This window comes from Vidua macroura, chromosome 2, assembly GCF_024509145.1.
Source record: "Vidua macroura isolate BioBank_ID:100142 chromosome 2, ASM2450914v1, whole genome shotgun sequence".
NCBI lineage: Eukaryota > Metazoa > Chordata > Aves > Passeriformes > Viduidae > Vidua > Vidua macroura.
Window position 1 is genome coordinate 63,232,839 of NC_071572.1, and position 26,187 is coordinate 63,259,025.

The following is a 26,187-nucleotide window of genomic DNA, read 5'->3' on the forward strand; positions in this document are numbered from 1 at the left end:
ATGTTCTTCTTTCTTGACAAACTCACTGCTGCCCTTCTTTTCAGCAGTTGCCATCGTGTTCTCTGCATCTGGGAGCCTCAGGGGACGAGCAGGATTTTCCCAGGAGGGATTCGTCAGGACTACGTAAACACCCAGGCAAGTTGTCCTGGAACGCCTTCCATCCGCATGCCAAGAGGGAATTCAGCAGGCAGGAGAGTGGCAGCCAGCGTCCTCCAGCAGTCTGCCAGCTTCGCACACAAGCCTGCTTCTTGGCGGCTTCGTTCTTCGCCTCTTGCAAGCTACCGCGATCTCTGGCTGCCGGAGGCGGAGAAGCGGCTACTTCGCGCACAGAAGACTGGAGCAGCAGCGGTGCCTTCCGGAGCGCCGCTTCTGCCGAAAGACGCCGGCAACCGGCGCTTCCCTTCGGCCAGCTCCGGAACGCCGTGTTCTGCCTCTCTAGTCGTCTACATCTTAGCGAAAAACTTCTCCGCTGCATTTCGCAAGGAGAAAGCCTACCAGCACTGCTCACGTTCGCCGATCTTGCCAAGAAATGGGATTTGCTGCTCATGCCAAGGACACTGCACTTTCCTGGGCAAGCTGCAAAGTGCTGGCAGATGGCCGTGCTCTCTGCCCGCTCCTGCCCAGCTTTGGGTAGTAGCGGGCACATTCCAGCCTGGCGAAGGCAAAAAACCTCGAGAGCTTTTCACGCAGCTTTAGGAGAGCTGAGATGCTGAAAAGCAGCCAAGCTGAACAGCCGGGCTCAGCTTCAATAGGGTGCAATTGCCTGAATGGGGAAAACGAAGCAGCAGAGCAGCGGGCTTCTGTGCGCACTGAAGGCAATTGCAAGCATGCAGCAGCTGCTCCTTGCCAAGCACAGGCAGCTGCCTATGTTCTTCTTTCTTGACAAACTCACTGCTGCCCTTCTTTTCAGCAGCTGCCATCGTGTTCTCTGCATCTGGGAGCCTCAGGGGACGAGCAGGATTTTCCCAGGAGGGATGCGTCAGGACTACGTCAAAACCCAGGCAAGTTGTCCTGGAACGTATTCCATCCGCATGCCAAGAGTGAATTCAGCAGGCAGGAGAGTGGCAGCCAGCGTCCTCCAGCAGTCTGCCAGCTTCGCACACAAGCCTGCTTCTTGGCGGCTTCGTTCTTCGCCTCTTGCAAGCTACCGCGATCTCTGGCTGCCGGAGGCGGAGAAGCGGCTACTTCGCGCACAGAAGACTGGAGCGGCAGCGGTGCCTTCCGGAGCGCCGCTTCTGCCGAAAGACGCCGGCAACCGGCGCTTCCCTTCGGCCAGCTCCGGAGCGCCGTGTTCTGCCTCTCTAGTCGTCTACATCTTAGCGAAAAACTTCTCCGCTGCATTTCGCAAGGAGAAAGCCTACCAGCACTGCTCACGTTCGCCGATCTTGCCAAGAAATGGGATTTGCTGCTCATGCCAAGGACACTGCACTTTCCTGGGCAAGCTGCAAAGTGCTGGCAGATGGCCGTGCTCTCTGCCCGCTCCTGCCCAGCTTTGGGTAGTAGCGGGCACATTCCAGCCTGGCGAAGGCAAAAAACCTCGAGAGCTTTTCACGCAGCTTTAGGAGAGCTGAGATGCTGAAAAGCAGCCAAGCTGAACAGCCGGGCTCAGCTTCAATAGGGTGCAATTGCCTGAATGGGGAAAACGAAGCAGCAGAGCAGCGGGCTTCTGTGCGCACTGAAGGCAATTGCAAGCATGCAGCAGCTGCTCCTTGCCAAGCACAGGCAGCTGCCTATGTTCTTCTTTCTTGACAAACTCACTGCTGCCCTTCTTTTCAGCAGCTGCCATCGTGTTCTCTGCATCTGGGAGCCTCAGGGGACGAGCAGGATTTTCCCAGGAGGGATGCGTCAGGACTACGTCAAAACCCAGGCAAGTTGTCCTGGAACGTATTCCATCCGCATGCCAAGAGTGAATTCAGCAGGCAGGAGAGTGGCAGCCAGCGTCCTCCAGCAGTCTGCCAGCTTCGCACACAAGCCTGCTTCTTGGCGGCTTCGTTCTTCGCCTCTTGCAAGCTACCGCGATCTCTGGCTGCCGGAGGCGGAGAAGCGGCTACTTCGCGCACAGAAGACTGGAGCGGCAGCGGTGCCTTCCGGAGCGCCGCTTCTGCCGAAAGACGCCGGCAACCGGCGCTTCCCTTCGGCCAGCTCCGGAGCGCCGTGTTCTGCCTCTCTAGTCGTCTACATCTTAGCGAAAAACTTCTCCGCTGCATTTCGCAAGGAGAAAGCCTACCAGCACTGCTCACGTTCGCCGATCTTGCCAAGAAATGGGATTTGCTGCTCATGCCAAGGACACTGCACTTTCCTGGGCAAGCTGCAAAGTGCTGGCAGATGGCCGTGCTCTCTGCCCGCTCCTGCCCAGCTTTGGGTAGTAGCGGGCACATTCCAGCCTGGCGAAGGCAAAAAACCTCGAGAGCTTTTCACGCAGCTTTAGGAGAGCTGAGATGCTGAAAAGCAGCCAAGCTGAACAGCCGGGCTCAGCTTCAATAGGGTGCAATTGCCTGAATGGGGAAAACGAAGCAGCAGAGCAGCGGGCTTCTGTGCGCACTGAAGGCAATTGCAAGCATGCAGCAGCTGCTCCTTGCCAAGCACAGGCAGCTGCCTATGTTCTTCTTTCTTGACAAACTCACTGCTGCCCTTCTTTTCAGCAGCTGCCATCGTGTTCTCTGCATCTGGGAGCCTCAGGGGACGAGCAGGATTTTCCCAGGAGGGATGCGTCAGGACTACGTCAAAACCCAGGCAAGTTGTCCTGGAACGTATTCCATCCGCATGCCAAGAGTGAATTCAGCAGGCAGGAGAGTGGCAGCCAGCGTCCTCCAGCAGTCTGCCAGCTTCGCACACAAGCCTGCTTCTTGGCGGCTTCGTTCTTCGCCTCTTGCAAGCTACCGCGATCTCTGGCTGCCGGAGGCGGAGAAGCGGCTACTTCGCGCACAGAAGACTGGAGCGGCAGCGGTGCCTTCCGGAGCGCCGCTTCTGCCGAAAGACGCCGGCAACCGGCGCTTCCCTTCGGCCAGCTCCGGAGCGCCGTGTTCTGCCTCTCTAGTCGTCTACATCTTAGCGAAAAACTTCTCCGCTGCATTTCGCAAGGAGAAAGCCTACCAGCACTGCTCACGTTCGCCGATCTTGCCAAGAAATGGGATTTGCTGCTCATGCCAAGGACACTGCACTTTCCTGGGCAAGCTGCAAAGTGCTGGCAGATGGCCGTGCTCTCTGCCCGCTCCTGCCCAGCTTTGGGTAGTAGCGGGCACATTCCAGCCTGGCGAAGGCAAAAAACCTCGAGAGCTTTCACGCAGCTTTAGGAGAGCTGAGATGCTGAAAAGCAGCCAAGCTGAACAGCCGGGCTCAGCTTCAATAGGGTGCAATTGCCTGAATGGGGAAAACGAAGCAGCAGAGCAGCGGGCTTCTGTGCGCACTGAAGGCAATTGCAAGCATGCAGCAGCTGCTCCTTGCCAAGCACAGGCAGCTGCCTATGTTCTTCTTTCTTGACAAACTCACTGCTGCCCTTCTTTTCAGCAGTTGCCATCGTGTTCTCTGCATCTGGGAGCCTCAGGGGACGAGCAGGATTTTCCCAGGAGGGATTCGTCAGGACTACGTAAACACCCAGGCAAGTTGTCCTGGAACGCCTTCCATCCGCATGCCAAGAGGGAATTCAGCAGGCAGGAGAGTGGCAGCCAGCGTCCTCCAGCAGTCTGCCAGCTTCGCACACAAGCCTGCTTCTTGGCGGCTTCGTTCTTCGCCTCTTGCAAGCTACCGCGATCTCTGGCTGCCGGAGGCGGAGAAGCGGCTACTTCGCGCACAGAAGACTGGAGCGGCAGCGGTGCCTTCCGGAGCGCCGCTTCTGCCGAAAGACGCCGGCAACCGGCGCTTCCCTTCGGCCAGCTCCGGAGCGCCGTGTTCTGCCTCTCTAGTCGTCTACATCTTAGCGAAAAACTTCTCCGCTGCATTTCGCAAGGAGAAAGCCTACCAGCACTGCTCACGTTCGCCGATCTTGCCAAGAAATGGGATTTGCTGCTCATGCCAAGGACACTGCACTTTCCTGGGCAAGCTGCAAAGTGCTGGCAGATGGCCGTGCTCTCTGCCCGCTCCTGCCCAGCTTTGGGTAGTAGCGGGCACATTCCAGCCTGGCGAAGGCAAAAAACCTCGAGAGCTTTTCACGCAGCTTTAGGAGAGCTGAGATGCTGAAAAGCAGCCAAGCTGAACAGCCGGGCTCAGCTTCAATAGGGTGCAATTGCCTGAATGGGGAAAACAAAGCAGCAGAGCAGCGGGCTTCTGTGCGCACTGAAGGCAATTGCAAGCATGCAGCAGCTGCTCCTTGCCAAGCACAGGCAGCTGCCTATGTTCTTCTTTCTTGACAAACTCACTGCTGCCCTTCTTTTCAGCAGCTGCCATCGTGTTCTCTGCATCTGGGAGCCTCAGGGGACGAGCAGGATTTTCCCAGGAGGGATGCGTCAGGACTACGTCAAAACCCAGGCAAGTTGTCCTGGAACGTATTCCATCCGCATGCCAAGAGTGAATTCAGCAGGCAGGAGAGTGGCAGCCAGCGTCCTCCAGCAGTCTGCCAGCTTCGCACACAAGCCTGCTTCTTGGCGGCTTCGTTCTTCGCCTCTTGCAAGCTACCGCGATCTCTGGCTGCCGGAGGCGGAGAAGCGGCTACTTCGCGCACAGAAGACTGGAGCGGCAGCGGTGCCTTCCGGAGCGCCGCTTCTGCCGAAAGACGCCGGCAACCGGCGCTTCCCTTCGGCCAGCTCCGGAGCGCCGTGTTCTGCCTCTCTAGTCGTCTACATCTTAGCGAAAAACTTCTCCGCTGCATTTCGCAAGGAGAAAGCCTACCAGCACTGCTCACGTTCGCCGATCTTGCCAAGAAATGGGATTTGCTGCTCATGCCAAGGACACTGCACTTTCCTGGGCAAGCTGCAAAGTGCTGGCAGATGGCCGTGCTCTCTGCCCGCTCCTGCCCAGCTTTGGGTAGTAGCGGGCACATTCCAGCCTGGCGAAGGCAAAAAACCTCGAGAGCTTTTCACGCAGCTTTAGGAGAGCTGAGATGCTGAAAAGCAGCCAAGCTGAACAGCCGGGCTCAGCTTCAATAGGGTGCAATTGCCTGAATGGGGAAAACGAAGCAGCAGAGCAGCGGGCTTCTGTGCGCACTGAAGGCAATTGCAAGCATGCAGCAGCTGCTCCTTGCCAAGCACAGGCAGCTGCCTATGTTCTTCTTTCTTGACAAACTCACTGCTGCCCTTCTTTTCAGCAGCTGCCATCGTGTTCTCTGCATCTGGGAGCCTCAGGGGACGAGCAGGATTTTCCCAGGAGGGATGCGTCAGGACTACGTCAAAACCCAGGCAAGTTGTCCTGGAACGTATTCCATCCGCATGCCAAGAGTGAATTCAGCAGGCAGGAGAGTGGCAGCCAGCGTCCTCCAGCAGTCTGCCAGCTTCGCACACAAGCCTGCTTCTTGGCGGCTTCGTTCTTCGCCTCTTGCAAGCTACCGCGATCTCTGGCTGCCGGAGGCGGAGAAGCGGCTACTTCGCGCACAGAAGACTGGAGCGGCAGCGGTGCCTTCCGGAGCGCCGCTTCTGCCGAAAGACGCCGGCAACCGGCGCTTCCCTTCGGCCAGCTCCGGAGCGCCGTGTTCTGCCTCTCTAGTCGTCTACATCTTAGCGAAAAACTTCTCCGCTGCATTTCGCAAGGAGAAAGCCTACCAGCACTGCTCACGTTCGCCGATCTTGCCAAGAAATGGGATTTGCTGCTCATGCCAAGGACACTGCACTTTCCTGGGCAAGCTGCAAAGTGCTGGCAGATGGCCGTGCTCTCTGCCCGCTCCTGCCCAGCTTTGGGTAGTAGCGGGCACATTCCAGCCTGGCGAAGGCAAAAAACCTCGAGAGCTTTTCACGCAGCTTTAGGAGAGCTGAGATGCTGAAAAGCAGCCAAGCTGAACAGCCGGGCTCAGCTTCAATAGGGTGCAATTGCCTGAATGGGGAAAACGAAGCAGCAGAGCAGCGGGCTTCTGTGCGCACTGAAGGCAATTGCAAGCATGCAGCAGCTGCTCCTTGCCAAGCACAGGCAGCTGCCTATGTTCTTCTTTCTTGACAAACTCACTGCTGCCCTTCTTTTCAGCAGCTGCCATCGTGTTCTCTGCATCTGGGAGCCTCAGGGGACGAGCAGGATTTTCCCAGGAGGGATGCGTCAGGACTACGTCAAAACCCAGGCAAGTTGTCCTGGAACGTATTCCATCCGCATGCCAAGAGTGAATTCAGCAGGCAGGAGAGTGGCAGCCAGCGTCCTCCAGCAGTCTGCCAGCTTCGCACACAAGCCTGCTTCTTGGCGGCTTCGTTCTTCGCCTCTTGCAAGCTACCGCGATCTCTGGCTGCCGGAGGCGGAGAAGCGGCTACTTCGCGCACAGAAGACTGGAGCGGCAGCGGTGCCTTCCGGAGCGCCGCTTCTGCCGAAAGACGCCGGCAACCGGCGCTTCCCTTCGGCCAGCTCCGGAGCGCCGTGTTCTGCCTCTCTAGTCGTCTACATCTTAGCGAAAAACTTCTCCGCTGCATTTCGCAAGGAGAAAGCCTACCAGCACTGCTCACGTTCGCCGATCTTGCCAAGAAATGGGATTTGCTGCTCATGCCAAGGACACTGCACTTTCCTGGGCAAGCTGCAAAGTGCTGGCAGATGGCCGTGCTCTCTGCCCGCTCCTGCCCAGCTTTGGGTAGTAGCGGGCACATTCCAGCCTGGCGAAGGCAAAAAACCTCGAGAGCTTTCACGCAGCTTTAGGAGAGCTGAGATGCTGAAAAGCAGCCAAGCTGAACAGCCGGGCTCAGCTTCAATAGGGTGCAATTGCCTGAATGGGGAAAACGAAGCAGCAGAGCAGCGGGCTTCTGTGCGCACTGAAGGCAATTGCAAGCATGCAGCAGCTGCTCCTTGCCAAGCACAGGCAGCTGCCTATGTTCTTCTTTCTTGACAAACTCACTGCTGCCCTTCTTTTCAGCAGTTGCCATCGTGTTCTCTGCATCTGGGAGCCTCAGGGGACGAGCAGGATTTTCCCAGGAGGGATTCGTCAGGACTACGTAAACACCCAGGCAAGTTGTCCTGGAACGCCTTCCATCCGCATGCCAAGAGGGAATTCAGCAGGCAGGAGAGTGGCAGCCAGCGTCCTCCAGCAGTCTGCCAGCTTCGCACACAAGCCTGCTTCTTGGCGGCTTCGTTCTTCGCCTCTTGCAAGCTACCGCGATCTCTGGCTGCCGGAGGCGGAGAAGCGGCTACTTCGCGCACAGAAGACTGGAGCGGCAGCGGTGCCTTCCGGAGCGCCGCTTCTGCCGAAAGACGCCGGCAACCGGCGCTTCCCTTCGGCCAGCTCCGGAGCGCCGTGTTCTGCCTCTCTAGTCGTCTACATCTTAGCGAAAAACTTCTCCGCTGCATTTCGCAAGGAGAAAGCCTACCAGCACTGCTCACGTTCGCCGATCTTGCCAAGAAATGGGATTTGCTGCTCATGCCAAGGACACTGCACTTTCCTGGGCAAGCTGCAAAGTGCTGGCAGATGGCCGTGCTCTCTGCCCGCTCCTGCCCAGCTTTGGGTAGTAGCGGGCACATTCCAGCCTGGCGAAGGCAAAAAACCTCGAGAGCTTTTCACGCAGCTTTAGGAGAGCTGAGATGCTGAAAAGCAGCCAAGCTGAACAGCCGGGCTCAGCTTCAATAGGGTGCAATTGCCTGAATGGGGAAAACAAAGCAGCAGAGCAGCGGGCTTCTGTGCGCACTGAAGGCAATTGCAAGCATGCAGCAGCTGCTCCTTGCCAAGCACAGGCAGCTGCCTATGTTCTTCTTTCTTGACAAACTCACTGCTGCCCTTCTTTTCAGCAGCTGCCATCGTGTTCTCTGCATCTGGGAGCCTCAGGGGACGAGCAGGATTTTCCCAGGAGGGATGCGTCAGGACTACGTCAAAACCCAGGCAAGTTGTCCTGGAACGTATTCCATCCGCATGCCAAGAGTGAATTCAGCAGGCAGGAGAGTGGCAGCCAGCGTCCTCCAGCAGTCTGCCAGCTTCGCACACAAGCCTGCTTCTTGGCGGCTTCGTTCTTCGCCTCTTGCAAGCTACCGCGATCTCTGGCTGCCGGAGGCGGAGAAGCGGCTACTTCGCGCACAGAAGACTGGAGCGGCAGCGGTGCCTTCCGGAGCGCCGCTTCTGCCGAAAGACGCCGGCAACCGGCGCTTCCCTTCGGCCAGCTCCGGAGCGCCGTGTTCTGCCTCTCTAGTCGTCTACATCTTAGCGAAAAACTTCTCCGCTGCATTTCGCAAGGAGAAAGCCTACCAGCACTGCTCACGTTCGCCGATCTTGCCAAGAAATGGGATTTGCTGCTCATGCCAAGGACACTGCACTTTCCTGGGCAAGCTGCAAAGTGCTGGCAGATGGCCGTGCTCTCTGCCCGCTCCTGCCCAGCTTTGGGTAGTAGCGGGCACATTCCAGCCTGGCGAAGGCAAAAAACCTCGAGAGCTTTTCACGCAGCTTTAGGAGAGCTGAGATGCTGAAAAGCAGCCAAGCTGAACAGCCGGGCTCAGCTTCAATAGGGTGCAATTGCCTGAATGGGGAAAACGAAGCAGCAGAGCAGCGGGCTTCTGTGCGCACTGAAGGCAATTGCAAGCATGCAGCAGCTGCTCCTTGCCAAGCACAGGCAGCTGCCTATGTTCTTCTTTCTTGACAAACTCACTGCTGCCCTTCTTTTCAGCAGTTGCCATCGTGTTCTCTGCATCTGGGAGCCTCAGGGGACGAGCAGGATTTTCCCAGGAGGGATGCGTCAGGACTACGTCAAAACCCAGGCAAGTTGTCCTGGAACGCCTTCCATCCGCATGCCAAGAGTGAATTCAGCAGGCAGGAGAGTGGCAGCCAGCGTCCTCCAGCAGTCTGCCAGCTTCGCACACAAGCCTGCTTCTTGGCGGCTTCGTTCTTCGCCTCTTGCAAGCTACCGCGATCTCTGGCTGCCGGAGGCGGAGAAGCGGCTACTTCGCGCACAGAAGACTGGAGCGGCAGCGGTGCCTTCCGGAGCGCCGCTTCTGCCGAAAGACGCCGGCAACCGGCGCTTCCCTTCGGCCAGCTCCGGAGCGCCGTGTTCTGCCTCTCTAGTCGTCTACATCTTAGCGAAAAACTTCTCCGCTGCATTTCGCAAGGAGAAAGCCTACCAGCACTGCTCACGTTCGCCGATCTTGCCAAGAAATGGGATTTGCTGCTCATGCCAAGGACACTGCACTTTCCTGGGCAAGCTGCAAAGTGCTGACAGATGGCCGTGCTCTCTGCCCGCTCCTGCCCAGCTTTGGGTAGTAGCGGGCACATTCCAGCCTGGCGAAGGCAAAAAACCTCGAGAGCTTTCACGCAGCTTTAGGAGAGCTGAGATGCTGAAAAGCAGCCAAGCTGAACAGCCGGGCTCAGCTTCAATAGGGTGCAATTGCCTGAATGGGGAAAACGAAGCAGCAGAGCAGCGGGCTTCTGTGCGCACTGAAGGCAATTGCAAGCATGCAGCAGCTGCTCCTTGCCAAGCACAGGCAGCTGCCTATGTTCTTCTTTCTTGACAAACTCACTGCTGCCCTTCTTTTCAGCAGTTGCCATCGTGTTCTCTGCATCTGGGAGCCTCAGGGGACGAGCAGGATTTTCCCAGGAGGGATTCGTCAGGACTACGTAAACACCCAGGCAAGTTGTCCTGGAACGCCTTCCATCCGCATGCCAAGAGGGAATTCAGCAGGCAGGAGAGTGGCAGCCAGCGTCCTCCAGCAGTCTGCCAGCTTCGCACACAAGCCTGCTTCTTGGCGGCTTCGTTCTTCGCCTCTTGCAAGCTACCGCGATCTCTGGCTGCCGGAGGCGGAGAAGCGGCTACTTCGCGCACAGAAGACTGGAACGGTAGCGGTGCGCTCCGGAGCGCCGCTTCTGCCGAAAGACGCCGGCAACCGGCGCTTCCCTTCGGCCAGCTCCGGAGCGCTGTGTTCTGCCTCTCTAGTCGTCTACATCTTAGCGAAAAACTTCTCCGCTGCATTTCGCAAGGAGAAAGCCTACCAGCACTGCTCACGTTCGCCGATCTTGCCAAGAAATGGGATTTGCTGCTCATGCCAAGGACACTGCACTTTCCTGGGCAAGCTGCAAAGTGCTGGCAGATGGCCGTGCTCTCTGCCCGCTCCTGCCCAGCTTTGGGTAGTAGCGGGCACATTCCAGCCTGGCGAAGGCAAAAAACCTCGAGAGCTTTCACGCAGCTTTAGGAGAGCTGAGATGCTGAAAAGCAGCCAAGCTGAACAGCCGGGCTCAGCTTCAATAGGGTGCAATTGCCTGAATGGGGAAAACGAAGCAGCAGAGCAGCGGGCTTCTGTGCGCACTGAAGGCAATTGCAAGCATGCAGCAGCTGCTCCTTGCCAAGCACAGGCAGCTGCCTATGTTCTTCTTTCTTGACAAACTCACTGCTGCCCTTCTTTTCAGCAGTTGCCATCGTGTTCTCTGCATCTGGGAGCCTCAGGGGACGAGCAGGATTTTCCCAGGAGGGATGCGTCAGGACTACGTCAAAACCCAGGCAAGTTGTCCTGGAACGCCTTCCATCCGCATGCCAAGAGTGAATTCAGCAGGCAGGAGAGTGGCAGCCAGCGTCCTCCAGCAGTCTGCCAGCTTCGCACACAAGCCTGCTTCTTGGCGGCTTCGTTCTTCGCCTCTTGCAAGCTACCGCGATCTCTGGCTGCCGGAGGCGGAGAAGCGGCTACTTCGCGCACAGAAGACTGGAGCGGCAGCGGTGCCTTCCGGAGCGCCGCTTCTGCCGAAAGACGCCGGCAACCGGCGCTTCCCTTCGGCCAGCTCCGGAGCGCCGTGTTCTGCCTCTCTAGTCGTCTACATCTTAGCGAAAAACTTCTCCGCTGCATTTCGCAAGGAGAAAGCCTACCAGCACTGCTCACGTTCGCCGATCTTGCCAAGAAATGGGATTTGCTGCTCATGCCAAGGACACTGCACTTTCCTGGGCAAGCTGCAAAGTGCTGGCAGATGGCCGTGCTCTCTGCCCGCTCCTGCCCAGCTTTGGGTAGTAGCGGGCACATTCCAGCCTGGCGAAGGCAAAAAACCTCGAGAGCTTTCACGCAGCTTTAGGAGAGCTGAGATGCTGAAAAGCAGCAAAGCTGAACAGCCGGGCTCAGCTTCAATAGGGTGCAATTGCCTGAATGGGGAAAACGAAGCAGCAGAGCAGCGGGCTTCTGTGCGCACTGAAGGCAATTGCAAGCATGCAGCAGCTGCTCCTTGCCAAGCACAGGCAGCTGCCTATGTTCTTCTTTCTTGACAAACTCACTGCTGCCCTTCTTTTCAGCAGCTGCCATCGTGTTCTCTGCATCTGGGAGCCTCAGGGGACGAGCAGGATTTTCCCAGGAGGGATGCGTCAGGACTACGTCAAAACCCAGGCAAGTTGTCCTGGAACGCCTTCCATCCGCATGCCAAGAGGGAATTCAGCAGGCAGGAGAGTGGCAGCCAGCGTCCTCCAGCAGTCTGCCAGCTTCGCACACAAGCCTGCTTCTTGGCGGCTTCGTTCTTCGCCTCTTGCAAGCTACCGCGATCTCTGGCTGCCGGAGGCGGAGAAGCGGCTACTTCGCGCACAGAAGACTGGAGCGGCAGCGGTGCCTTCCGGAGCGCCGCTTCTGCCGAAAGACGCCGGCAACCGGCGCTTCCCTTCGGCCAGCTCCGGAGCGCCGTGTTCTGCCTCTCTAGTCGTCTACATCTTAGCGAAAAACTTCTCCGCTGCATTTCGCAAGGAGAAAGCCTACCAGCACTGCTCACGTTCGCCGATCTTGCCAAGAAATGGGATTTGCTGCTCATGCCAAGGACACTGCACTTTCCTGGGCAAGCTGCAAAGTGCTGGCAGATGGCCGTGCTCTCTGCCCGCTCCTGCCCAGCTTTGGGTAGTAGCGGGCACATTCCAGCCTGGCGAAGGCAAAAAACCTCGAGAGCTTTCACGCAGCTTTAGGAGAGCTGAGATGCTGAAAAGCAGCCAAGCTGAACAGCCGGGCTCAGCTTCAATAGGGTGCAATTGCCTGAATGGGGAAAACGAAGCAGCAGAGCAGCGGGCTTCTGTGCGCACTGAAGGCAATTGCAAGCATGCAGCAGCTGCTCCTTGCCAAGCACAGGCAGCTGCCTATCTTCTTCTTTCTTGACAAACTCACTGCTGCCCTTCTTTTCAGCAGTTGCCATCGTGTTCTCTGCATCTGGGAGCCTCAGGGGACGAGCAGGATTTTCCCAGGAGGGATGCGTCAGGACTACGTCAAAACCCAGGCAAGTTGTCCTGGAACGTATTCCATCCGCATGCCAAGAGTGAATTCAGCAGGCAGGAGAGTGGCAGCCAGCGTCCTCCAGCAGTCTGCCAGCTTCGCACACAAGCCTGCTTCTTGGCGGCTTCGTTCTTCGCCTCTTGCAAGCTACCGCGATCTCTGGCTGCCGGAGGCGGAGAAGCGGCTACTTCGCGCACAGAAGACTGGAGCGGCAGCGGTGCCTTCCGGAGCGCCGCTTCTGCCGAAAGACGCCGGCAACCGGCGCTTCCCTTCGGCCAGCTCCGGAGCGCCGTGTTCTGCCTCTCTAGTCGTCTACATCTTAGCGAAAAACTTCTCCGCTGCATTTTGCAAGGAGAAAGCCTACCAGCACTGCTCACGTTCGCCGATCTTGCCAAGAAATGGGATTTGCTGCTCATGCCAAGGACACTGCACTTTCCTGGGCAAGCTGCAAAGTGCTGGCAGATGGCCGTGCTCTCTGCCCGCTCCTGCCCAGCTTTGGGTAGTAGCGGGCACATTCCAGCCTGGCGAAGGCAAAAAACCTCGAGAGCTTTCACGCAGCTTTAGGAGAGCTGAGATGCTGAAAAGCAGCAAAGCTGAACAGCCGGGCTCAGCTTCAATAGGGTGCAATTGCCTGAATGGGGAAAACGAAGCAGCAGAGCAGCGGGCTTCTGTGCGCACTGAAGGCAATTGCAAGCATGCAGCAGCTGCTCCTTGCCAAGCACAGGCAGCTGCCTATGTTCTTCTTTCTTGACAAACTCACTGCTGCCCTTCTTTTCAGCAGTTGCCATCGTGTTCTCTGCATCTGGGAGCCTCAGGGGACGAGCAGGATTTTCCCAGGAGGGATGCGTCAGGACTACGTCAAAACCCAGGCAAGTTGTCCTGGAACGCCTTCCATCCGCATGCCAAGAGGGAATTCAGCAGGCAGGAGAGTGGCAGCCAGCGTCCTCCAGCAGTCTGCCAGCTTCGCACACAAGCCTGCTTCTTGGCGGCTTCGTTCTTCGCCTCTTGCAAGCTACCGCGATCTCTGGCTGCCGGAGGCGGAGAAGCGGCTACTTCGCGCACAGAAGACTGGAGCGGCAGCGGTGCTTTCCGGAGCGCCGCTTCTGCCGAAAGACGCCGGCAACCGGCGCTGCCCTTCGGCCAGCTCCGGAGCGCCGTGTTCTGCCTCTCTAGTCGTCTACATCTTAGCGAAAAACTTCTCCGCTGCATTTCGCAAGGAGAAAGCCTACCAGCACTGCTCACGTTCGCCGATCTTGCCAAGAAATGGGATTTGCTGCTCATGCCAAGGACACTGCACTTTCCTGGGCAAGCTGCAAAGTGCTGGCAGATGGCCGTGCTCTCTGCCCGCTCCTGCCCAGCTCTGGGTAGTAGCGGGCACATTCCAGCCTGGCGAAGGCAAAAAACCTCGAGAGCTTTCACGCAGCTTTAGGAGAGCTGAGATGCTGAAAAGCAGCCAAGCTGAACAGCCGGGCTCAGCTTCAATAGGGTGCAATTGCCTGAATGGGGAAAACGAAGCAGCAGAGCAGCGGGCTTCTGTGCGCACTGAAGGCAATTGCAAGCATGCAGCAGCTGCTCCTTGCCAAGCACAGGCAGCTGCCTATGTTCTTCTTTCTTGACAAACTCACTGCTGCCCTTCTTTTCAGCAGCTGCCATCGTGTTCTCTGCATCTGGGAGCCTCAGGGGACGAGCAGGATTTTCCCAGGAGGGATTCGTCAGGACTACGTAAACACCCAGGCAAGTTGTCCTGGAACGCCTTCCATCCGCATGCCAAGAGGGAATTCAGCAGGCAGGAGAGTGGCAGCCAGCGTCCTCCAGCAGTCTGCCAGCTTCGCACACAAGCCTGCTTCTTGGCGGCTTCGTTCTTCGCCTCTTGCAAGCTACCGCGATCTCTGGCTGCCGGAGGCGGAGAAGCGGCTACTTCGCGCACAGAAGACTGGAGCGGCAGCGGTGCCTTCCGGAGCGCCGCTTCTGTCGAAAGACGCCGGCAACCGGCGCTTCCCTTCGGCCAGCTCCGGAGCGCTGTGTTCTGCCTCTCTAGTCGTCTACATCTTAGCGAAAAACTTCTCCGCTGCATTTCGCAAGGAGAAAGCCTACCACCACTGCTCACGTTCGCCGATCTTGCCAAGAAATGGGATTTGCTGCTCATGCCAAGGACACTGCACTTTCCTGGGCAAGCTGCAAAGTGCTGACAGATGGCCGTGCTCTCTGCCCGCTCCTGCCCAGCTTTGGGTAGTAGCGGGCACATTCCAGCCTGGCGAAGGCAAAAAACCTCGAGAGCTTTCACGCAGCTTTAGGAGAGCTGAGATGCTGAAAAGCAGCCAAGCTGAACAGCCGGGCTCAGCTTCAATAGGGTGCAATTGCCTGAATGGGGAAAACGAAGCAGCAGAGCAGCGGGCTTCTGTGCGCACTGAAGGCAATTGCAAGCATGCAGCAGCTGCTCCTTGCCAAGCACAGGCAGCTGCCTATGTTCTTCTTTCTTGACAAACTCACTGCTGCCCTTCTTTTCAGCAGTTGCCATCGTGTTCTCTGCATCTGGGAGCCTCAGGGGACGAGCAGGATTTTCCCAGGAGGGATTCGTCAGGACTACGTAAACACCCAGGCAAGTTGTCCTGGAACGCCTTCCATCCGCATGCCAAGAGGGAATTCAGCAGGCAGGAGAGTGGCAGCCAGCGTCCTCCAGCAGTCTGCCAGCTTCGCACACAAGCCTGCTTCTTGGCGGCTTCGTTCTTCGCCTCTTGCAAGCTACCGCGATCTCTGGCTGCCGGAGGCGGAGAAGCGGCTACTTCGCGCACAGAAGACTGGAACGGTAGCGGTGCGCTCCGGAGCGCCGCTTCTGCCGAAAGACGCCGGCAACCGGCGCTTCCCTTCGGCCAGCTCCGGAGCGCCGTGTTCTGCCTCTCTAGTCGTCTACATCTTAGCGAAAAACTTCTCCGCTGCATTTCGCAAGGAGAAAGCCTACCAGCACTGCTCACGTTCGCCGATCTTGCCAAGAAATGGGATTTGCTGCTCATGCCAAGGACACTGCACTTTCCTGGGCAAGCTGCAAAGTGCTGGCAGATGGCCGTGCTCTCTGCCCGCTCCTGCCCAGCTTTGGGTAGTAGCGGGCACATTCCAGCCTGGCGAAGGCAAAAAACCTCGAGAGCTTTCACGCAGCTTTAGGAGAGCTGAGATGCTGAAAAGCAGCCAAGCTGAACAGCCGGGCTCAGCTTCAATAGGGTGCAATTGCCTGAATGGGGAAAACGAAGCAGCAGAGCAGCGGGCTTCTGTGCGCACTGAAGGCAATTGCAAGCATGCAGCAGCTGCTCCTTGCCAAGCACAGGCAGCTGCCTATGTTCTTCTTTCTTGACAAACTCACTGCTGCCCTTCTTTTCAGCAGCTGCCATCGTGTTCTCTGCATCTGGGAGCCTCAGGGGACGAGCAGGATTTTCCCAGGAGGGATTCGTCAGGACTACGTAAACACCCAGGCAAGTTGTCCTGGAACGCCTTCCATCCGCATGCCAAGAGGGAATTCAGCAGGCAGGAGAGTGGCAGCCAGCGTCCTCCAGCAGTCTGCCAGCTTCGCACACAAGCCTGCTTCTTGGCGGCTTCGTTCTTCGCCTCTTGCAAGCTACCGCGATCTCTGGCTGCCGGAGGCGGAGAAGCGGCTACTTCGCGCACAGAAGACTGGAGCGGCAGCGGTGCCTTCCGGAGCGCCGCTTCTGCCGAAAGACGCCGGCAACCGGCGCTTCCCTTCGGCCAGCTCCGGAGCGCCGTGTTCTGCCTCTCTAGTCGTCTACATCTTAGCGAAAAACTTCTCCGCTGCATTTCGCAAGGAGAAAGCCTACCAGCACTGCTCACGTTCGCCGATCTTGCCAAGAAATGGGATTTGCTGCTCATGCCAAGGACACTGCACTTTCCTGGGCAAGCTGCAAAGTGCTGGCAGATGGCCGTGCTCTCTGCCCGCTCCTGCCCAGCTTTGGGTAGTAGCGGGCACATTCCAGCCTGGCGAAGGCAAAAAACCTCGAGAGCTTTCACGCAGCTTTAGGAGAGCTGAGATGCTGAAAAGCAGCCAAGCTGAACAGCCGGGCTCAGCTTCAATAGGGTGCAATTGCCTGAATGGGGAAAACGAAGCAGCAGAGCAGCGGGCTTCTGTGCGCACTGAAGGCAATTGCAAGCATGCAGCAGCTGCTCCTTGCCAAGCACAGGCAGCTGCCTATGTTCTTCTTTCTTGACAAACTCACTGCTGCCCTTCTTTTCAGCAGTTGCCATCGTGTTCTCTGCATCTGGGAGCCTCAGGGGACGAGCAGGATTTTCCCAGGAGGGATGCGTCAGGACTACGTCAAAACCCAGGCAAGTTGTCCTGGAACGCCTTCCATCCGCATGCCAAGAGGGAATTCAGCAGGCAGGAGAGTGGCAGCCAGCGTCCTCCAGCAGTCTGCCAGCTTCGCACACAAGCCTGCTTCTTGGCGGCTTCGTTCTTCGCCTCTTGCAAGCTACCGCGATCTCTGGCTGCCGGAGGCGGAGAAGCGGCTACTTCGCGCACAGAAGACTGGAACGGTAGCGGTGCGCTCCGGAGCGCCGCTTCTGCCGAAAGACGCCGGCAACCGGCGCTTCCCTTCGGCCAGCTCCGGAGCGCCGTGTTCTGCCTCTCTAGTCGTCTACATCTTAGCGAAAAACTTCTCCGCTGCATTTCGCAAGGAGAAAGCCTACCAGCACTGCTCACGTTCGCCGATCTTGCCAAGAAATGGGATTTGCTGCTCATGCCAAGGACACTGCACTTTCCTGGGCAAGCTGCAAAGTGCTGGCAGATGGCCGTGCTCTCTGCCCGCTCCTGCCCAGCTTTGGGTAGTAGCGGGCACATTCCAGCCTGGCGAAGGCAAAAAACCTCGAGAGCTTTCACGCAGCTTTAGGAGAGCTGAGATGCTGAAAAGCAGCCAAGCTGAACAGCCGGGCTCAGCTTCAATAGGGTGCAATTGCCTGAATGGGGAAAACGAAGCAGCAGAGCAGCGGGCTTCTGTGCGGACTGAAGGCAATTGCAAGCATGCAGCAGCTGCTCCTTGCCAAGCACAGGCAGCTGCCTATGTTCTTCTTTCTTGACAAACTCACTGCTGCCCTTCTTTTCAGCAGTTGCCATCGTGTTCTCTGCATCTGGGAGCCTCAGGGGACGAGCAGGATTTTCCCAGGAGGGATTCGTCAGGACTACGTAAACACCCAGGCAAGTTGTCCTGGAACGCCTTCCATCCGCATGCCAAGAGGGAATTCAGCAGGCAGGAGAGTGGCAGCCAGCGTCCTCCAGCAGTCTGCCAGCTTCGCACACAAGCCTGCTTCTTGGCGGCTTCGTTCTTCGCCTCTTGCAAGCTACCGCGATCTCTGGCTGCCGGAGGCGGAGAAGCGGCTACTTCGCGCACAGAAGACTGGAACGGTAGCGGTGCGCTCCGGAGCGCCGCTTCTGCCGAAAGACGCCGGCAACCGGCGCTTCCCTTCGGCCAGCTCCGGAGCGCTGTGTTCTGCCTCTCTAGTCGTCTACATCTTAGCGAAAAACTTCTCCGCTGCATTTCGCAAGGAGAAAGCCTACCAGCACTGCTCACGTTCGCCGATCTTGCCAAGAAATGGGATTTGCTGCTCATGCCAAGGACACTGCACTTTCCTGGGCAAGCTGCAAAGTGCTGGCAGATGGCCGTGCTCTCTGCCCGCTCCTGCCCAGCTTTGGGTAGTAGCGGGCACATTCCAGCCTGGCGAAGGCAAAAAACCTCGAGAGCTTTCACGCAGCTTTAGGAGAGCTGAGATGCTGAAAAGCAGCCAAGCTGAACAGCCGGGCTCAGCTTCAATAGGGTGCAATTGCCTGAATGGGGAAAACGAAGCAGCAGAGCAGCGGGCTTCTGTGCGCACTGAAGGCAATTGCAAGCATGCAGCAGCTGCTCCTTGCCAAGCACAGGCAGCTGCCTATGTTCTTCTTTCTTGACAAACTCACTGCTGCCCTTCTTTTCAGCAGCTGCCATCGTGTTCTCTGCATCTGGGAGCCTCAGGGGACGAGCAGGATTTTCCCAGGAGGGATTCGTCAGGACTACGTAAACACCCAGGCAAGTTGTCCTGGAACGCCTTCCATCCGCATGCCAAGAGGGAATTCAGCAGGCAGGAGAGTGGCAGCCAGCGTCCTCCAGCAGTCTGCCAGCTTCGCACACAAGCCTGCTTCTTGGCGGCTTCGTTCTTCGCCTCTTGCAAGCTACCGCGATCTCTGGCTGCCGGAGGCGGAGAAGCGGCTACTTCGCGCACAGAAGACTGGAACGGTAGCGGTGCGCTCCGGAGCGCCGCTTCTGCCGAAAGACGCCGGCAACCGGCGCTTCCCTTCGGCCAGCTCCGGAGCGCTGTGTTCTGCCTCTCTAGTCGTCTACATCTTAGCGAAAAACTTCTCCGCTGCATTTCGCAAGGAGAAAGCCTACCAGCACTGCTCACGTTCGCCGATCTTGCCAAGAAATGGGATTTGCTGCTCATGCCAAGGACACTGCACTTTCCTGGGCAAGCTGCAAAGTGCTGGCAGATGGCCGTGCTCTCTGCCCGCTCCTGCCCAGCTTTGGGTAGTAGCGGGCACATTCCAGCCTGGCGAAGGCAAAAAACCTCGAGAGCTTTCACGCAGCTTTAGGAGAGCTGAGATGCTGAAAAGCAGCCAAGCTGAACAGCCGGGCTCAGCTTCAATAGGGTGCAATTGCCTGAATGGGGAAAACGAAGCAGCAGAGCAGCGGGCTTCTGTGCGCACTGAAGGCAATTGCAAGCATGCAGCAGCTGCTCCTTGCCAAGCACAGGCAGCTGCCTATGTTCTTCTTTCTTGACAAACTCACTGCTGCCCTTCTTTTCAGCAGCTGCCATCGTGTTCTCTGCATCTGGGAGCCTCAGGGGACGAGCAGGATTTTCCCAGGAGGGATTCGTCAGGACTACGTAAACACCCAGGCAAGTTGTCCTGGAACGCCTTCCATCCGCATGCCAAGAGGGAATTCAGCAGGCAGGAGAGTGGCAGCCAGCGTCCTCCAGCAGTCTGCCAGCTTCGCACACAAGCCTGCTTCTTGGCGGCTTCGTTCTTCGCCTCTTGCAAGCTACCGCGATCTCTGGCTGCCGGAGGCGGAGAAGCGGCTACTTCGCGCACAGAAGACTGGAACGGTAGCGGTGCGCTCCGGAGCGCCGCTTCTGCCGAAAGACGCCGGCAACCGGCGCTTCCCTTCGGCCAGCTCCGGAGCGCCGTGTTCTGCCTCTCTAGTCGTCTACATCTTAGCGAAAAACTTCTCCGCTGCATTTCGCAAGGAGAAAGCCTACCAGCACTGCTCACGTTCGCCGATCTTGCCAAGAAATGGGATTTGCTGCTCATGCCAAGGACACTGCACTTTCCTGGGCAAGCTGCAAAGTGCTGGCAGATGGCCGTGCTCTCTGCCCGCTCCTGCCCAGCTTTGGGTAGTAGCGGGCACATTCCAGCCTGGCGAAGGCAAAAAACCTCGAGAGCTTTCACGCAGCTTTAGGAGAGCTGAGATGCTGAAAAGCAGCCAAGCTGAACAGCCGGGCTCAGCTTCAATAGGGTGCAATTGCCTGAATGGGGAAAACGAAGCAGCAGAGCAGCGGGCTTCTGTGCGCACTGAAGGCAATTGCAAGCATGCAGCAGCTGCTCCTTGCCAAGCACAGGCAGCTGCCTATGTTCTTCTTTCTTGACAAACTCACTGCTGCCCTTCTTTTCAGCAGCTGCCATCGTGTTCTCTGCATCTGGGAGCCTCAGGGGACGAGCAGGATTTTCCCAGGAGGGATTCGTCAGGACTACGTAAACACCCAGGCAAGTTGTCCTGGAACGCCTTCCATCCGCATGCCAAGAGGGAATTCAGCAGGCAGGAGAGTGGCAGCCAGCGTCCTCCAGCAGTCTGCCAGCTTCGCACACAAGCCTGCTTCTTGGCGGCTTCGTTCTTCGCCTCTTGCAAGCTACCGCGATCTCTGGCTGCCGGAGGCGGAGAAGCGGCTACTTCGCGCACAGAAGACTGGAACGGTAGCGGTGCGCTCCGGAGCGCCGCTTCTGCCGAAAGACGCCGGCAACCGGCGCTTCCCTTCGGCCAGCTCCGGAGCGCTGTGTTCTGCCTCTCTAGTCGTCTACATCTTAGCGAAAAACTTCTCCGCTGCATTTCGCAAGGAGAAAGCCTACCAGCACTGCTCACGTTCGCCGATCTTGCCAAGAAATGGGATTTGCTGCTCATGCCAAGGACACTGCACTTTCCTGGGCAAGCTGCAAAGTGCTGGCAGATGGCCGTGCTCTCTGCCCGCTCCTGCCCAGCTTTGGGTAGTAGCGGGCACATTCCAGCCTGGCGAAGGCAAAAAACCTCGAGAGCTTTCACGCAGCTTTAGGAGAGCTGAGATGCTGAAAAGCAGCCAAGCTGAACAGCCGGGCTCAGCTTCAATAGGGTGCAATTGCCTGAATGGGGAAAACGAAGCAGCAGAGCAGCGGGCTTCTGTGCGCACTGAAGGCAATTGCAAGCATGCAGCAGCTGCTCCTTGCCAAGCACAGGCAGCTGCCTATGTTCTTCTTTCTTGACAAACTCACTGCTGCCCTTCTTTTCAGCAGCTGCCATCGTGTTCTCTGCATCTGGGAGCCTCAGGGGACGAGCAGGATTTTCCCAGGAGGGATGCGTCAGGACTACGTCAAAACCCAGGCAAGTTGTCCTGGAACGCCTTCCATCCGCATGCCAAGAGGGAATTCAGCAGGCAGGAGAGTGGCAGCCAGCGTCCTCCAGCAGTCTGCCAGCTTCGCACACAAGCCTGCTTCTTGGCGGCTTCGTTCTTCGCCTCTTGCAAGCTACCGCGATCTCTGGCTGCCGGAGGTGGAGAAGCGGCTACTTCGCGCACAGAAGACTGGAGCGGCAGCGGTGCCTTCCGGAGCGCCGCTTCTGCCGAAAGACGCCGGCAACCGGCGCTTCCCTTCGGCCAGCTCCGGAGCGCCGTGTTCTGCCTCTCTAGTCGTCTACATCTTAGCGAAAAACTTCTCCGCTGCATTTCGCAAGGAGAAAGCCTACCAGCACTGCTCACGTTCGCCGATCTTGCCAAGAAATGGGATTTGCTGCTCATGCCAAGGACACTGCACTTTCCTGGGCAAGCTGCAAAGTGCTGGCAGATGGCCGTGCTCTCTGCCCGCTCCTGCCCAGCTTTGGGTAGTAGCGGGCACATTCCAGCCTGGCGAAGGCAAAAAACCTCGAGAGCTTTCACGCAGCTTTAGGAGAGCTGAGATGCTGAAAAGCAGCCAAGCTGAACAGCCGGGCTCAGCTTCAATAGGGTGCAATTGCCTGAATGGGGAAAACGAAGCAGCAGAGCAGCGGGCTTCTGTGCGCACTGAAGGCAATTGCAAGCATGCAGCAGCTGCTCCTTGCCAAGCACAGGCAGCTGCCTATGTTCTTCTTTCTTGACAAACTCACTGCTGCCCTTCTTTTCAGCAGCTGCCATCGTGTTCTCTGCATCTGGGAGCCTCAGGGGACGAGCAGGATTTTCCCAGGAGGGATGCGTCAGGACTACGTCAAAACCCAGGCAAGTTGTCCTGGAACGCCTTCCATCCGCATGCCAAGAGGGAATTCAGCAGGCAGGAGAGTGGCAGCCAGCGTCCTCCAGCAGTCTGCCAGCTTCGCACACAAGCCTGCTTCTTGGCGGCTTCGTTCTTCGCCTCTTGCAAGCTACCGCGATCTCTGGCTGCCGGAGGCGGAGAAGCGGCTACTTCGTGCACAGAAGACTGGAACGGTAGCGGTGCGCTCCGGAGCGCCGCTTCTGCCGAAAGACGCCGGCAACCGGCGCTTCCCTTCGGCCAGCTCCGGAGCGCTGTGTTCTGCCTCTCTAGTCGTCTACATCTTAGCGAAAAACTTCTCCGCTGCATTTCGCAAGGAGAAAGCCTACCAGCACTGCTCACGTTCGCCGATCTTGCCAAGAAATGGGATTTGCTGCTCATGCCAAGGACACTGCACTTTCCTGGGCAAGCTGCAAAGTGCTGGCAGATGGCCGTGCTCTCTGCCCGCTCCTGCCCAGCTTTGGGTAGTAGCGGGCACATTCCAGCCTGGCGAAGGCAAAAAACCTCGAGAGCTTTCACGCAGCTTTAGGAGAGCTGAGATGCTGAAAAGCAGCCAAGCTGAACAGCCGGGCTCAGCTTCAATAGGGTGCAATTGCCTGAATGGGGAAAACGAAGCAGCAGAGCAGCGGGCTTCTGTGCGCACTGAAGGCAATTGCAAGCATGCAGCAGCTGCTCCTTGCCAAGCACAGGCAGCTGCCTATCTTCTTCTTTCTTGACAAACTCACTGCTGCCCTTCTTTTCAGCAGCTGCCATCGTGTTCTCTGCATCTGGGAGCCTCAGGGGACGAGCAGGATTTTCCCAGGAGGGATGCGTCAGGACTACGTCAAAACCCAGGCAAGTTGTCCTGGAACGCCTTCCATCCGCATGCCAAGAGGGAATTCAGCAGGCAGGAGAGTGGCAGCCAGCGTCCTCCAGCAGTCTGCCAGCTTCGCACACAAGCCTGCTTCTTGGCGGCTTCGTTCTTCGCCTCTTGCAAGCTACCGCGATCTCTGGCTGCCGGAGGTGGAGAAGCGGCTACTTCGCGCACAGAAGACTGGAGCGGCAGCGGTGCCTTCCGGAGCGCCGCTTCTGCCGAAAGACGCCGGCAACCGGCGCTTCCCTTCGGCCAGCTCCGGAGCGCCGTGTTCTGCCTCTCTAGTCGTCTACATCTTAGCGAAAAACTTCTCCGCTGCATTTCGCAAGGAGAAAGCCTACCAGCACTGCTCACGTTCGCCGATCTTGCCAAGAAATGGGATTTGCTGCTCATGCCAAGGACACTGCACTTTCCTGGGCAAGCTGCAAAGTGCTGGCAGATGGCCGTGCTCTCTGCCCGCTCCTGCCCAGCTTTGGGTAGTAGCGGGCACATTCCAGCCTGGCGAAGGCAAAAAACCTCGAGAGCTTTCACGCAGCTTTAGGAGAGCTGAGATGCTGAAAAGCAGCCAAGCTGAACAGCCGGGCTCAGCTTCAATAGGGTGCAATTGCCTGAATGGGGAAAACGAAGCAGCAGAGCAGCGGGCTTCTGTGCGCACTGAAGGCAATTGCAAGCATGCAGCAGCTGCTCCTTGCCAAGCACAGGCAGCTGCCTATCTTCTTCTTTCTTGACAAACTCACTGCTGCCCTTCTTTTCAGCAGCTGCCATCGTGTTCTCTGCATCTGGGAGCCTCAGGGGACGAGCAGGATTTTCCCAGGAGGGATGCGTCAGGACTACGTCAAAACCCAGGCAAGTTGTCCTGGAACGCCTTCCATCCGCATGCCAAGAGGGAATTCAGCAGGCAGGAGAGTGGCAGCCAGCGTCCTCCAGCAGTCTGCCAGCTTCGCACACAAGCCTGCTTCTTGGCGGCTTCGTTCTTCGCCTCTTGCAAGCTACCGCGATCTCTGGCTGCCGGAGGCGGAGAAGCGGCTACTTCGTGCACAGAAGACTGGAACGGTAGCGGTGCGCTCCGGAGCGCCGCTTCTGCCGAAAGACGCCGGCAACCGGCGCTTCCCTTCGGCCAGCTCCGGAGCGCTGTGTTCTGCCTCTCTAGTCGTCTACATCTTAGCGAAAAACTTCTCCGCTGCATTTCGCAAGGAGAAAGCCTACCAGCACTGCTCACGTTCGCCGATCTTGCCAAGAAATGGGATTTGCTGCTCATGCCAAGGACACTGCACTTTCCTGGGCAAGCTGCAAAGTGCTGGCAGATGGCCGTGCTCTCTGCCCGCTCCTGCCCAGCTTTGGGTAGTAGCGGGCACATTCCAGCCTGGCGAAGGCAAAAAACCTCGAGAGCTTTCACGCAGCTTTAGGAGAGCTGAGATGCTGAAAAGCAGCCAAGCTGAACAGCCGGGCTCAGCTTCAATAGGGTGCAATTGCCTGAATGGGGAAAACGAAGCAGCAGAGCAGCGGGCTTCTGTGCGCACTGAAGGCAATTGCAAGCATGCAGCAGCTGCTCCTTGCCAAGCACAGGCAGCTGCCTATCTTCTTCTTTCTTGACAAACTCACTGCTGCCCTTCTTTTCAGCAGCTGCCATCGTGTTCTCTGCATCTGGGAGCCTCAGGGGACGAGCAGGATTTTCCCAGGAGGGATGCGTCAGGACTACGTCAAAACCCAGGCAAGTTGTCCTGGAACGCCTTCCATCCGCATGCCAAGAGGGAATTCAGCAGGCAGGAGAGTGGCAGCCAGCGTCCTCCAGCAGTCTGCCAGCTTCGCACACAAGCCTGCTTCTTGGCGGCTTCGTTCTTCGCCTCTTGCAAGCTACCGCGATCTCTGGCTGCCGGAGGTGGAGAAGCGGCTACTTCGCGCACAGAAGACTGGAGCGGCAGCGGTGCCTTCCGGAGCGCCGCTTCTGCCGAAAGACGCCGGCAACCGGCGCTTCCCTTCGGCCAGCTCCGGAGCGCCGTGTTCTGCCTCTCTAGTCGTCTACATCTTAGCGAAAAACTTCTCCGCTGCATTTCGCAAGGAGAAAGCCTACCAGCACTGCTCACGTTCGCCGATCTTGCCAAGAAATGGGATTTGCTGCTCATGCCAAGGACACTGCACTTTCCTGGGCAAGCTGCAAAGTGCTGGCAGATGGCCGTGCTCTCTGCCCGCTCCTGCCCAGCTTTGGGTAGTAGCGGGCACATTCCAGCCTGGCGAAGGCAAAAAACCTCGAGAGCTTTCACGCAGCTTTAGGAGAGCTGAGATGCTGAAAAGCAGCCAAGCTGAACAGCCGGGCTCAGCTTCAATAGGGTGCAATTGCCTGAATGGGGAAAACGAAGCAGCAGAGCAGCGGGCTTCTGTGCGCACTGAAGGCAATTGCAAGCATGCAGCAGCTGCTCCTTGCCAAGCACAGGCAGCTGCCTATGTTCTTCTTTCTTGACAAACTCACTGCTGCCCTTCTTTTCAGCAGTTGCCATCGTGTTCTCTGCATCTGGGAGCCTCAGGGGACGAGCAGGATTTTCCCAGGAGGGATTCGTCAGGACTACGTAAACACCCAGGCAAGTTGTCCTGGAACGCCTTCCATCCGCATGCCAAGAGGGAATTCAGCAGGCAGGAGAGTGGCAGCCAGCGTCCTCCAGCAGTCTGCCAGCTTCGCACACAAGCCTGCTTCTTGGCGGCTTCGTTCTTCGCCTCTTGCAAGCTACCGCGATCTCTGGCTGCCGGAGGCGGAGAAGCGGCTACTTCGCGCACAGAAGACTGGAACGGTAGCGGTGCGCTCCGGAGCGCCGCTTCTGCCGAAAGACGCCGGCAACCGGCGCTTCCCTTCGGCCAGCTCCGGAGCGCTGTGTTCTGCCTCTCTAGTCGTCTACATCTTAGCGAAAAACTTCTCCGCTGCATTTCGCAAGGAGAAAGCCTACCAGCACTGCTCACGTTCGCCGATCTTGCCAAGAAATGGGATTTGCTGCTCATGCCAAGGACACTGCACTTTCCTGGGCAAGCTGCAAAGTGCTGGCAGATGGCCGTGCTCTCTGCCCGCTCCTGCCCAGCTTTGGGTAGTAGCGGGCACATTCCAGCCTGGCGAAGGCAAAAAACCTCGAGAGCTTTCACGCAGCTTTAGGAGAGCTGAGATGCTGAAAAGCAGCCAAGCTGAACAGCCGGGCTCAGCTTCAATAGGGTGCAATTGCCTGAATGGGGAAAACGAAGCAGCAGAGCAGCGGGCTTCTGTGCGCACTGAAGGCAATTGCAAGCATGCAGCAGCTGCTCCTTGCCAAGCACAGGCAGCTGCCTATGTTCTTCTTTCTTGACAAACTCACTGCTGCCCTTCTTTTCAGCAGTTGCCATCGTGTTCTCTGCATCTGGGAGCCTCAGGGGACGAGCAGGATTTTCCCAGGAGGGATGCGTCAGGACTACGTCAAAACCCAGGCAAGTTGTCCTGGAACGCCTTCCATCCGCATGCCAAGAGGGAATTCAGCAGGCAGGAGAGTGGCAGCCAGCGTCCTCCAGCAGTCTGCCAGCT